We start from the raw sequence: 12,107 nt of genomic DNA on the forward strand, positions 1-12,107 counted from the left end.
CTGGATCTGGATTGTTTCCTTCCCCAGATTTGGGAAGTTTTCAGCTGTTATTTTTTCAAATACATTTTCTGCCTCTCTTTCTTTTCTCCTTCTTAGATCCCTATAATGCAAATACTATTACACTCGATAATGTTATTGAGTTCCCTTAACCTGTTCTCATTTTTTATTATTCTTTCTCCTTTTTGCCATTCAGCATGGTTGCTTTCCATCACTCTGTCTTCCTGCTCACTGATCCATTCTTCTGCTTCCTCTACTCTACTATTGATTCCCTCTAGTGTATTTTTAATTTCAGTTATTGAGTTCTTCATCTCTGATTGGTTCTTTTATATTTTCTATCTTTTTGGTGAAGTCTTACTGAGATCCTCCACTCTTTTCTCACATCCACTAAGTATCTTTATGACCATTACTTTACATTCTCTCAGGTATATTACACATCTCCATTTCATTTAGCTCTTTTGCTGTGGGTTTGTCCTGTTCTTTCATTTGGGACATATTTCTCTGTCTTCTCATTTTGTCCAACACTGTGGTTGTCTATATGTATTAGGAAAGTCAACTATGTCTTCTGATCTTGGACGTAGTGGGCTTATGAAGTAGTAGTTCTCTGGTGCCCTGTAGTGCAATGTTCCCTGTTCACCAGAACCTGGCACTTCGGGGGGTGTCTCCTATGTCCATTGCGTTCACCCTACTATTGTGGCTAAGCTGATTTGCCTTCAGTCCAATCGGCTACAGTGTCCCACTTTGCCTGTTGTGGGCCAGGTTTTGTCCCTGTGCTGTTAAGTGTCCTGTCTTGGGCTGCCATGTGTTTGAAATTGGGTGATATAAGCAGTCAGACTATATGCCTGCTCTCAGTCTATCTGCCAGAGCTGCAATCTGCCTGTGCTGCCCCCTAAGAGGTTTTTGCTGGTTGGCAGGGCTGGCAGTCAGATCAGATGTCTGCCTTCAGTCTGTATGCCTGGGCTGTAGTCATACTGGTGTGTGACTACACACCTTCCCCTCTCCCCAGGGTAGGAGTCACTTTGGAGTGGTGCTGGTCCTTGCCCCAACTGCTTGCAGGATGTGATGTGGCAGGAGCCACTTTGGAGGCACTCCAGCTGAGTGGCATAGGTTAGATAGGGCAGATTCACAGGAGAATGTGGGGTGGGGCGCACAGTGTTAGCAAGGCAAGTGGGGGGTCTTTGTGCCGGTTTCTGCAGGTGTCTGGCTATCTAGCCGGGGATTAGAGGCAGAGAAAAGGTGTTTGCCAGCTCTTTTGTTCTTTGAGAAGTCTCCTAAAGATCCCTGCCCCTTACTAATCCCATTCTGGGATTAGTAAATAAATCTTCAATTATACCCCAGGCACTTTACAAGTTGCAGCTTCTCTGCTTTATCTCAGAGGGGTTGTTTGTTATGCTGTCTCTTTAAGGGTAGGGACTGTTTCCTGTGCCCTCCAGCCCTCCCCAGCCTCCCGCTGATTTTTAAAGTACCAGGAGTTTAGCCCTGCTGATTGTAAAAACTCGTGAAGTTAAGCCCCACTGGTTTTCAAAGTTCAATGTTATGGGTACTTGTCTTCCCAGTGCAGGTCTGTGGTGTCTGGGGTTTGCCTGGTGTGGGGTCTCTTCCTCTCCCTACCCTGTGCTTATAGTGTCCCTCTTGTTTGTGGTTCCTGACCATATCTCCACCCCTCTTACCCTTCTAGATGTGGCCTCCTGTCTATGATTCACTGTGGAAAGTCTGTTCTGCCAGTCTTCAGCTCTTTTCTGTGTTAGTTACACTTATATGGTGGTTATCTAGGTGTGTCCATGGGACAAGGTGAGTTTAGGATCTTCCTACTCTGCCATTTACCCTAGGAATCTGTTTCAACCATTTTAATGTGTACAATTCAATGGTATTTGATGCATTCACAGTGTTTTGCAACCATCACCACTATTTAGTGCCAGAGCATTTATATTCCCCCAAAATAAAACCCACCACCCATTAGGCACTTACTCTCCATCATTCCCTCCATCCAGTGCTTGGAAACTACTAATATGCTTTCTGCCCTGATGGGTTTGCCTATTCTGGATAGTTCATATAAATGGAATCATACAATATGTACCCTTGTATGTCAATATAAGGTACAATATGTCTGGCTTCTTTCACTCAGCATGTTTTCAAGTTTCATCTATTTTCTAGGATGTATATATACCTATTTTATGGCTTAATAATATTCCATTTTATGGATATAGAATGATTTGCTTATCCCTTCATCACATCTGGGTTGTTTCCAGCTTTTGGCCATTGTGAACAGTACTGCTGTGAACATTTGTGTAACATTTTTGTTTGGACACCTGTTTGTTTTTTATTTTTTTGGATACCTGTTTTGAATCCTTTTGGGTATATTCTCAGAAAAGGAAGTACTGGGTCATATGGTAATTCTGTGTTTAACTTTATGAGAGTGGTCAAACTGTTCTCCACATCAGCTGTACCACCAGCAATGTATGAGGGTACCCATTTCTCCACATCCTCACCAATACTTATTATTTTCCATTTTTTTCTGTTATAGCCATTCTAGTGGTTATGAACTGTGAAGTGAAATTTCATGGTTTTGATTTGCATTTCCCTAATGATTAATGATACTGAGCATCTTTTACTGTGATTATTGGTTGTTTTGTATATCTTCTTTGGAAACATGTCTGTTCAAGTCCTTTGCCCATTTATTTATTTATTTATTGCAACATCTAAGTTTTTGTTGATGAGAGTTTTTAAAAACAAGCATCACCACCAGTGTGGAGGTTGGGAAATTTGGAAGGGGAGGGAAGGGCAGGGGAAAGGCTTCTGCTTTATTGGTGAGAAAGCTCCATCATGAATTTCTTAAGTCCCCCAGAAACATGCAGTCCTTGAAAAGCCTGTATCACTTCTTCAGGACAGTCTTGTTCCAATGGGGTCCAGTTTGGGCTATTTGCTTCTTAAGGTTCCAGTCATCGCATTTAATTGCGATGATTTTGCATTGCATTGCATTTAATACACAAAGAAAAGGAAAAATTAAGTAAAACAGAAAAGTGATGTTAAAGTTAAAATGTTACAGTCTGGCAAAATTGAATTTCTGCAAAGAAAGAATTGAGAGAACAGAAGAGAGGCAACATTCAAAGAGAAAATGGATAAACGCTCTCCAAAAGTGACAAAAAGTAAACCAACAGATTCAGGAAGCACCGTGGCAGGTTCATAACTGGTCTCTAGAGTTCTCACAGTGGTATTTTGATTCACACATGTTGCTCATTCAGTGTCTCCGTGGGGGAGTGAGGGCTTAGAGCTTCCTGTCTGCCATCTTGTTGACGTTACTCCCTCTCATTTTCTGCAAAATGGACAGGCTCAGATTTTTCCAAATCTTCAGTTCTGATTACATTTTGCTTAACAATTCCTTCTTTAGTTTATCTCTCTCCTCTTGCATTTTATCAAAAGCAGCAAGGAGAAAGACAGCTGTGCCTTCAGCACTTTGCTTAGAAATCTCAACTAAATATTCAGGTTCATCAATTGCAAGTTCTACTTTTTGCAAAACACTAGAACACAATTTGAGCAGGTTCTCTGCCATTTCGTACCAAGAATAAACTTTCTTCCAATTTTCAATAGCATGTTCCTCATTTCCATCAGAGACTTCATCCAAAAGCACTCCTGATATCCATGTTTCTATCAAATGTCCCTTTCAAGGTATGGTGGATAGTCCCCAGTTTCTTCATGATCAGTGGCTCCTGAAGACTTCCTGGAATCCAGCCCTTGAACTCCCCCAAACCACACAGCAGAATTTAGGGGCATGCATGTGCATGGTGTGGCAGGATTATAGGGCATGGCAGAGGGTACAGCCATGAAGGCAGAGAGACTATCCTGAGCTATAAACAGGATGCTAAGTTATCTGCTTGGGCAGTGGGGGTGAAGTGGTGCAGCCCATTAGCTTGGATTTGATGCTCTGGAATTTCCTGACTGATCTTGATCAAATTATTTAACTTCTGTGTCTCAGTTCCCCCTTCTGAAAATTGACTGTCTTGTAGTAAAGACTCTTAACATTACCATTGTTAAGTGCCAGGCACAGTTTGGAAAATTAAAGATGGAAAGATGAGGCTGAAATCCTGCCCTTATAGAGCTCACATTTCAGTACAGGGAGGCAGACTATAAACAAGTAAACAAAACAGATTCATGATAAGTCACATGATAAGTGCTGAGGAAGAAAGTACAGAGTGTAAGAAAGATAGGTATGTGTGGGAAATTGGTAATTTGAATGGGATGGCTGCCGGGAAGTCAGTGATGAGACATGTGAGTGAGGACCTGGAGGAGTGGGGGAACTGGCAGAGATGTTTGGAAGGAGGGTGATCCAGACAGAGTGAGCAGCAAGAGCAAAGGCCCTGAGGCAAGAGTGTGACTGGGGTGCCATACTCATTTCTGAGGCTGTGAAACAAATCACTGCAAACCTGCTGGCTTAACATGCACATTTAGTCTCTTAAAATTCTGGAGGTCAGAAGTCTAAAATTACATTCACTGGGCTGAAATCAAGGTGTTGCAGGGCTGTGCTCCTTCCTGAGGAAGGGGAAAATCTAAGAGGATCTCTCAGTTTCTACTGAATGTCTACAGTGTTTCGTATATAGGAATCATAGAAGTAACAGATTTAAGCAGTCTCCCCTTGATGAACTTTTTCTTTGTGCTCAGATTTTTATTTATTTATTTTTAAAGATTTTATTTATTTATTTGAGAGAGCGAGGATGAGAGAGAGAGAGAACATGAGAGGGGGGAGGGTCAGAGGGAGAAGCAGACTCCCTGCTGAGCAGGGAACCCGGTGTGGGACTTGATCCTAGGACTCCAGGAAGATCAGACTTTGGGGGGTCAGGATGGGAGCTAGGACACCAGTGAGGGGATGGAACAATAATCCAGGTGAGAGACAGTGGTGGCTGGCCACACCATGGTAATAGTGGAGGTGATGAGAAGTGGTGGATTTGGGGTATACTGAAGGTAAATTGGACAGAATATGACAACCAATTGCATACAGGAAGAAATAAAAGGAGTCAAGGATGGCAATGAAGTTTTTACTCTGAGCATCTGGGAAGATACAGTTGCTGTGTCCTGAGATCTGAAAGCCAGAGGGAGGAGCAGTGCTCGAGCAGGAGGCAATGAAGAGCTCAGTTTTGGACACATTTGATTTGAGATGTTCATCCGACATTCAAGGTGGCACATTGAGTATCTGATCAGATGTACAGGTCTGGAGTTGAGGGGATTGCCATGAGCTGGACATGGTAGTGTACTAAAAGGCAGAAGGTGTTTATCTAGAAGGAAGAGGTACCAAAAATGCAGTAGTCACTTATATTACTCGGGAAAGGGGATGCTTGGTCATTAAGGACTTCTGAGCTAAGAAAAGACTTCAGACCCAGAGTTCAGGAGTTCCCACGCTTCTGGGAGAGCCTGAGCATCAGTTGGTCAGCAGTGACTGGCCGGAGCAGAGGAAGGAACTTGGGGCTGACAGGATGGGGGTTGCTGTGGTTGTGGCCACCCAGAAACAGACAGAGACAGGGCACGCCCAGAATCTCTGTGAGACATGTATAGGCAAATAGAGACGCTAAAGATACCGGAATGCACACTGGACAATACAAAGAGATATAAGCAGATGTGCACTCTTATAGAGACACTCATACAACACAGAAACTACACACACACGCGCGCATGCGCGCCCACACGCACACACACACCCCTACAAGGCATGTGTTATAGAAACATGGGGGTAACCGATGTTTATAGCAGCAATGTCCACAATAGCTAAACTGTGGAAAGAGCCAAGATGTCCATCGACAGATGAATGGATAAAGAAGATGTGGTATATATATACAATGGAATATTATGCAGCCATCAAAAGGAATGAGATCTTGCCATTTGCAACAACGTGGATGGAACTGGAGGGTATTATGTTGAGTGAAATAAGTCAAACAGAGAAAGACATGTATCATATGATCTCACTGATATGAAGAATTCTTAATCGCAGGAAACAAACTGTTGTTGGAGTGGGGGGTGGGGTGGGAGGGATGGGGTGACTGGGTGGTAGACACTGGGGAGGGTATGTGCTCTGGTAAGCGCTGTGAATTGTGCAAGACTGTTGAATCTCAGATCTGTACCTCTGAAACAAATAATGCAATATATGGTAAGGAAAAAAAAAAGGAGAAGAAGGTAGCAGGAGGGGAAGAATGTAGGGGGGGGAAGTCGGAGGGGTAGACGAACCATGAGAGACGATGGACTCTGAAAAACAAACAGGGTTCTAGAGGGGGGGGGGTGGGAGGATGGGTTAGCCTGGCGGTGGGTATTGAGGAGGGCACGTTCTGCATGGAGCACTGGGTGTTATGCACAAACAATGAATCATGGAACACTTCATCTAAAACTAATGATGTAATGTATGGGGATTAACATAAGAATAAAAAAAAAAAAAGAAACATGGGGGGTAAACACCCAAATACTCATTAAGACAGAAAGACACAAACACAGGATACATAGATGTCAATATACAAAGGCACCCCCACATACACACCAAGAAAAACGCTCCCCCACACACCTGGGCAAACAGACAGAAACCCTCACAGACACACATGCAGAGATGCAGACACATTCAATGCTACATACACATACACACTGGAGAAGAATATGGAAAGAATCACATCAAAGAAGAATATGGAAACATCCACAGGAAGAGACTTCTGGACACAGGGAGAGAAAAATACACACAGTCACGCATGGACAAAGACACAATCAGGGAAAGGTACCCATGTATATAATTGCAAAGATAAGTCCCATGCACCCAAGGACATACCTAGATGGAAATTAACAAATGGTCACACACATAGGCGAACATCCACAGAGAGATATAAACAAACACACAGGCACACAAATATTCAGACTTTTTTTTTTCTCAGTCCTTTAGCTATTTTCATAAAGTTCATGTTCCAAGGTGCTTGCTAGGGCTGTTATAACAAAGTACCACAGACTAGGTGGCAACAGCTATTTATTTTCTCACAGTTCTGGGGCTTAGAAGTCCAGGATCAATGTGTTGATGGGCTTGGCTTCTTCTGAGGCCTCTCTTTGTGTCTTTACATGGTCTTCCCTCTGTACAAGTCTGTGTCCCAATTTCCTCTTTTTATAAGTACAACAGTCCTATCGGATTAGGGTCCAACCCAATAACCTCATTTTAACTTAATTACCTCTGGAAATACCCTACCTCCAAATACAGCCATGTTCTTACTGCTGGAGATTAGGACTCCAACATACGGATTTTTGGAAGTCAATATTCAGTCCTGTCTCTCTACTGTTTAAATTCCTGTCCTGGCTCTCAATTTTCCCAATGTAAAATGAAATTCTTTGACCAGTAATATAGCATCTAGGGATTTATAATGAAAAAAAAAAAAAAAAACCACAAAAGCAAATACATATGCAACAACATATATACAAGGATATTCTTCACACATTTAAATAAAAATCTGAGGGGCGCCTGGGTGGCTCAGTTGGTTAAGTGACTGCCTTTGGCTCAGGTCATGATCCTGGAGTCCCGGGATTGAGTCCCGCATCGGGCTCCCTGCTCTGCAGGGAGTCTGCTTCTCCCTCTGACCCTCCCCCCTCTCATGTTCTCTCTCTCTCTCATCCTCGCTCTCTCAAATAAATAAATAAAATCTTTAAAAATAAATAAATAAATAAAAATCTGAGCACAAAGAAAAAGTTCATCAAGGGGAGACTGCTTAAATCTGTTACTTCTATGATTCCTATATACGAAACACTGTAGACATTCTAATGACAGCATAGGTTGTATGTTACTAATATTGCAAGACATTCACAATGGATTGAGTAGTTAAAAAGAATGAGAGTACACATAAATCTATATTTATTAATAATACCTTTCAACAGATGAGCGTGTTAAGTCACTTTCTAAAGGTAGTGTTAGTATTTTTCTAAATTTTGCTATAGTGTTTACTGAACTTAAAAAAAAACAAAACAGTAAAACTTTCTATCCACTCATTTTCCCAGACTAACCTACATATTGGAGTTCATCTTCCCTAAGCCACCTTTTAAAGAAATCATGCAAAATCAACTAGTGGGAAAAACATGAGCTTTCTTCCTTGTAAACCCCATGAAGGTATTCTCAGGCTTAAGCTCTAAATGAAGTCTCTTCTGGAAGTAAAGCAAGGTTTATTCCAGTTCCTCCATGATCCAAGAGAGAGGAAAAGAAATGAGAAGGACATCCCTCTCTCCATCATAGCCACAAACAGGGCCCTTGACACCAGCCCTTAGTTGCCCTCAGGGAACCCAGCTGACCTACCAAAACACTGGCTATACACTATTGGTCAAATGTATGGACACCTGACACTTCCCACGGGGTTCACCCTTTAGTCTGGTGTGAACCTAATACTGGTAACATAAATAGAGATGTAGGATGTCCTATTTCCTCAAGGACAGAAGGAGAGAACATGAAGGTTTTGTTGGAGGCTCTGCACAGGTTCTACACTGGACATTCTGGGGTCAGGCCTGGGCCAGACTGGAATGGACAGGTCTTCAAATTAGTGACAAGAGAACTGGGACTAGACTCGTGGATTTAAAACTTTGGCCTATAATGAAATGTGTAGGCTCATTATAAAGTGATAGATGGAGGATGAGCCAGTACCAAGGACAAAGATCTCTACCAGAGGTCTCAGCAGGAATTTCTCTCTATGGCAAAAATATATGATTTTTTGATGCCTATGGAAGTTTGAGTTCCAAACTTACTTTTTGCCCTGAGTCTTGGGACAGTTTCAGAATCAACATTAACTGGTTCTTCTTCTTCCAAGTTCATATTCTAGTGCTCGCTTCGGCAGCACATATACCAAGTTCATATTCTAAAATGTGCCCTTGACCAGATAAATTCCAACAGTAAAATCATTTACTATAAATATTGCCTAATAGAAAAAGTAAAGAAGGCAGCTTAGGGCTAGTGGAAGGAATGGGTTCAGTATGTCATGTCAAATATTTTGCTATCTCGGGGCGCCTGGGTGGCTCAGTCGTTAAGCATCTGCCTTCGGCTCAGGTCATGATCCTGGAGTCCCGGGATCGAGTCCCGCATCGGGCTCCCTGCTCGGCAGGGAGTCTGCTTCTCCCTCTGACCCTCCCCCCTCTCATGTGTTCTCTCTCATTCTCTCTCTCTCAAATAAATAAAAAAAAAAAAGTAATGTTAAGAGCTGGCCATAAATAGCTATCGAAACAAAAGGATTAGCCCTCTATTTAAACTTCTCCCCTCTGCCCCCAGCACCATCTAGTCCTTTGAGGTTAGCCACTCCCCTCACCCCACCATGAACTTAAAATCATGCCAAAAATCTGAGGACTTATAATGGGAAGGCTTTATAATTCTCGCAGGAAGGTTATGAGAGAAAGCAGCATGTAAGGTTTACTGGATGGACCAAGCAGGGACTCTACATCTAAATATAGTTTAAAGTGGTTTCAGACTGGCAGTAATCCCAGAACTTGTCCGAAAATGAAATTATGTAATCTCTAGAAAAGAAGGGTACTTTCATACAAGGATATTGGGAAGCCCCAGAATATCTCTTTACAGGGACAAACTGACACACAAAGATAACCAACCAAAAGGAAACAAAGCAAATTGAGTGAGGAATTAAATAAATTTACAAAGAGATTCATAAAATCTTGTTATTGGTATTATCACATGCATATATGAGTCAATTGTGTCTACCATGTTACCACAAGTATTTAAAAAACTGAAATTTAAAAGAATTGCCTGGAAAGGGAATTATGAATAGGAGACAGAGCAGAATAAATTATCTAGAATGCAATACAGACACTGAAAGATGGAAATTAACAGAGGAGGATTTACGACCCATGAAGGACAGAGTAGAAAGACCTACCAACTGGTGTTCACAAAAAGAAAGAATGGGGAAGAGGCAGTATATAAAGGGAAGAAAAATTTGCTGAGCAGAGGAAGACACCACGTCACAGATTCAAGTTGCTCAACATATCCCTAGCAGGAGAAAAATCGAAGAATTTCACACCCCAAAACATGCAAAAACACATTTGGCTACTGAATCCAGTTCCACCCAGGATTCTAAGGGGGAAAAAACTCTAATATCCTAGTCTCTGCACTCCCCCTTTAAAATCCTGCATTTTTTGGTATAACTTGTATTTAAATATCAAAAAGGCCTTTGCTCTAAAAGAACATTGACCAAAAGATGTGCAATTCTCAGAGAAGGAAATATTAAAGCCAAGAGACACATGAAAAGATTCTCAATCTTATTAACAATAAAAGAAATGCAAATTTAAGCCACACTGAGTCACAATTTCACACTTAGCGGACTGGCAAAATTTGAAAATTTTACAAAACCAAGTACTGGCAGTAATAACTGGCAACCAAAATAATTATAAACCATGGTAGGAGTGCAAATTGGTATAATTTTGGAAAACAATTTGTCATTGTATAATAAAGACATGGATGGGAATATACTTTGCACTGGCAAATCTTTTCTTGTTACCTACTGTAAGCCTTGAGGAGAATCTAGGTGATGCCAGTGTTTTTACAAACTACTCTCGCTACAGGAATTATTAATTTTTTAACAATTTTTTATTAACATATAATGTATTATTTATTTCAGAGGTACAGGTCTGTGATTCATCAGTCTTACACAATTCACAGTGCTCACCATAGCACATACCTTCCCCAGTGTCCATCACCCAACCACCCCTTCCCTCCCACCCCCTCCACTCCAGCAACCCTCAGTTTGTTTCCTGAGATTAAGAGTCTCTTATGGTTTGTCTCCCTCTCTGGTTTTCTCTTGTTTCATTTTTCCCTCCCTTCCCCTATGATCCTCTGTCTTATTTCTCAAAATCCTCATATCAGTGAGACCATATGATACTTATCTTTCTCTGATTGACTTATTTCGCTTAGCATAATACTCTCTAGTTCCATCCATGTCGTTGCAAATGGCGATTTCATTTTTTGATGGCTGCATAATATTCCATTGTGTGTGTGTGTGTGTGTGTGTGTGTGTGTATCTACCACATCTTCTTTATCCATTCATCTGTCGATAGACATCTAGGCTCTTTCCATAGTTTGGCTAGTGTGGACACTGCTGCTCTAAACATTGGGGTTTATGTGCCCTTTAGGATCCCTACGTTTGTATCTTTGGGGTAAATACCCAGTAGTGCAATTGCTGGGTCGTAGGGTAGCTCTATTTTCAACTTTTTGAGGAAGCTCCAAACTGTTTTCCAGAGTGGCTGCACCAGCTTGCATTCCCACCAACAGATGCTACAGGAATTAAATACCACAGCCTTAAGATATATACCAAGGTGGAAGCATTGTCTAATGAATCTTATGCACCTAAGTGCTTGACATATACAAGAAAACTCATAGTCACATTATAATTTAAAAATAAGCATAATTAAAATGAAATGAACAGGGACGCCTGGGAAGCTCAACGGGTTAAGCATGTCCTTTCCGCTCAGGTCAAGATCCCAGGGTCCTTGCTCAGCGGGAAGCCTGCTTCTCCCTCTGCCTGCGGCTCCCCCCTGCTTGTGCTCTCTAACAAATAAAATCCAAAAATAAAAAATAAAATGAACAATTATAAGTAATATTAAATTTTAAAAAAAAAGTAAAGGAAACAACCCACATATACAGCCGCAGTAGAGTGCTTTCGCCTACGTACATCTACGTCCAGCGGGCGTTTGGGTGAGGGTTGGGGGGCAAGGACAGCGCTTCTGGGGAAACAAGTGGGTCAGGCTCTACGGGTTACAGGAGTGAAGGCCTTTTTCCTTAAAGCGCGCACCTGAGGCCGCCGTTTGTGAGTCCTTCGTTGACCTGTACACACGACAGCGGCAGTCAGAGTCAGAGCCCTGACGGGCCGCACCAACTCCCGAGGTGTCGTCTATCCGCCGACAACGGGCATTTCAGGAACCACAGTCCTGGGCAAGCGGGCGCCAAACACTCCAGGCCCACACGAGCTGGCTAGAGCGCTGATAGAGACGCCAGCTCTCCGCCGGCACCAGCCCGGGCGGCCCACGTCCCGGCAGGAGGGCGGACGCCCGAGCGGACCCGCGAGCCGGAAGACCTTTCGCGGCCGCATCGTTTCCTGGGAAGTGTAGTTTCTTGCTTCGGACGCCAT

General features: G+C 42.4%; 1 protein-coding gene across 1 annotated transcript in view; it reads right to left on the reverse strand.

Moving 5' to 3' along the window:
- LOC123855534 (major allergen I polypeptide chain 1-like) overlaps nucleotides 1–12,050 on the reverse strand; it is a 38,373-nt gene extending 26,323 nt beyond the window's left edge. Inside the window, exon 1 of the transcript XR_010408219.1 lies at nucleotides 11,772–12,050. The gene's annotated coding sequence lies outside the window, so the exon portion shown is untranslated. The remainder of the gene's footprint in view (nucleotides 1–11,771) is intronic.
- Between the last annotated feature and the right edge of the window lie 57 nt (nucleotides 12,051–12,107).

This window comes from Mirounga angustirostris, unplaced genomic scaffold, assembly GCF_029215605.1.
Source record: "Mirounga angustirostris isolate CCGP_5_RB_7025 unplaced genomic scaffold, mMirAng1.0.hap1 SCAF_16, whole genome shotgun sequence".
NCBI classification, from domain to species: Eukaryota; Metazoa; Chordata; class Mammalia; order Carnivora; family Phocidae; genus Mirounga; species Mirounga angustirostris.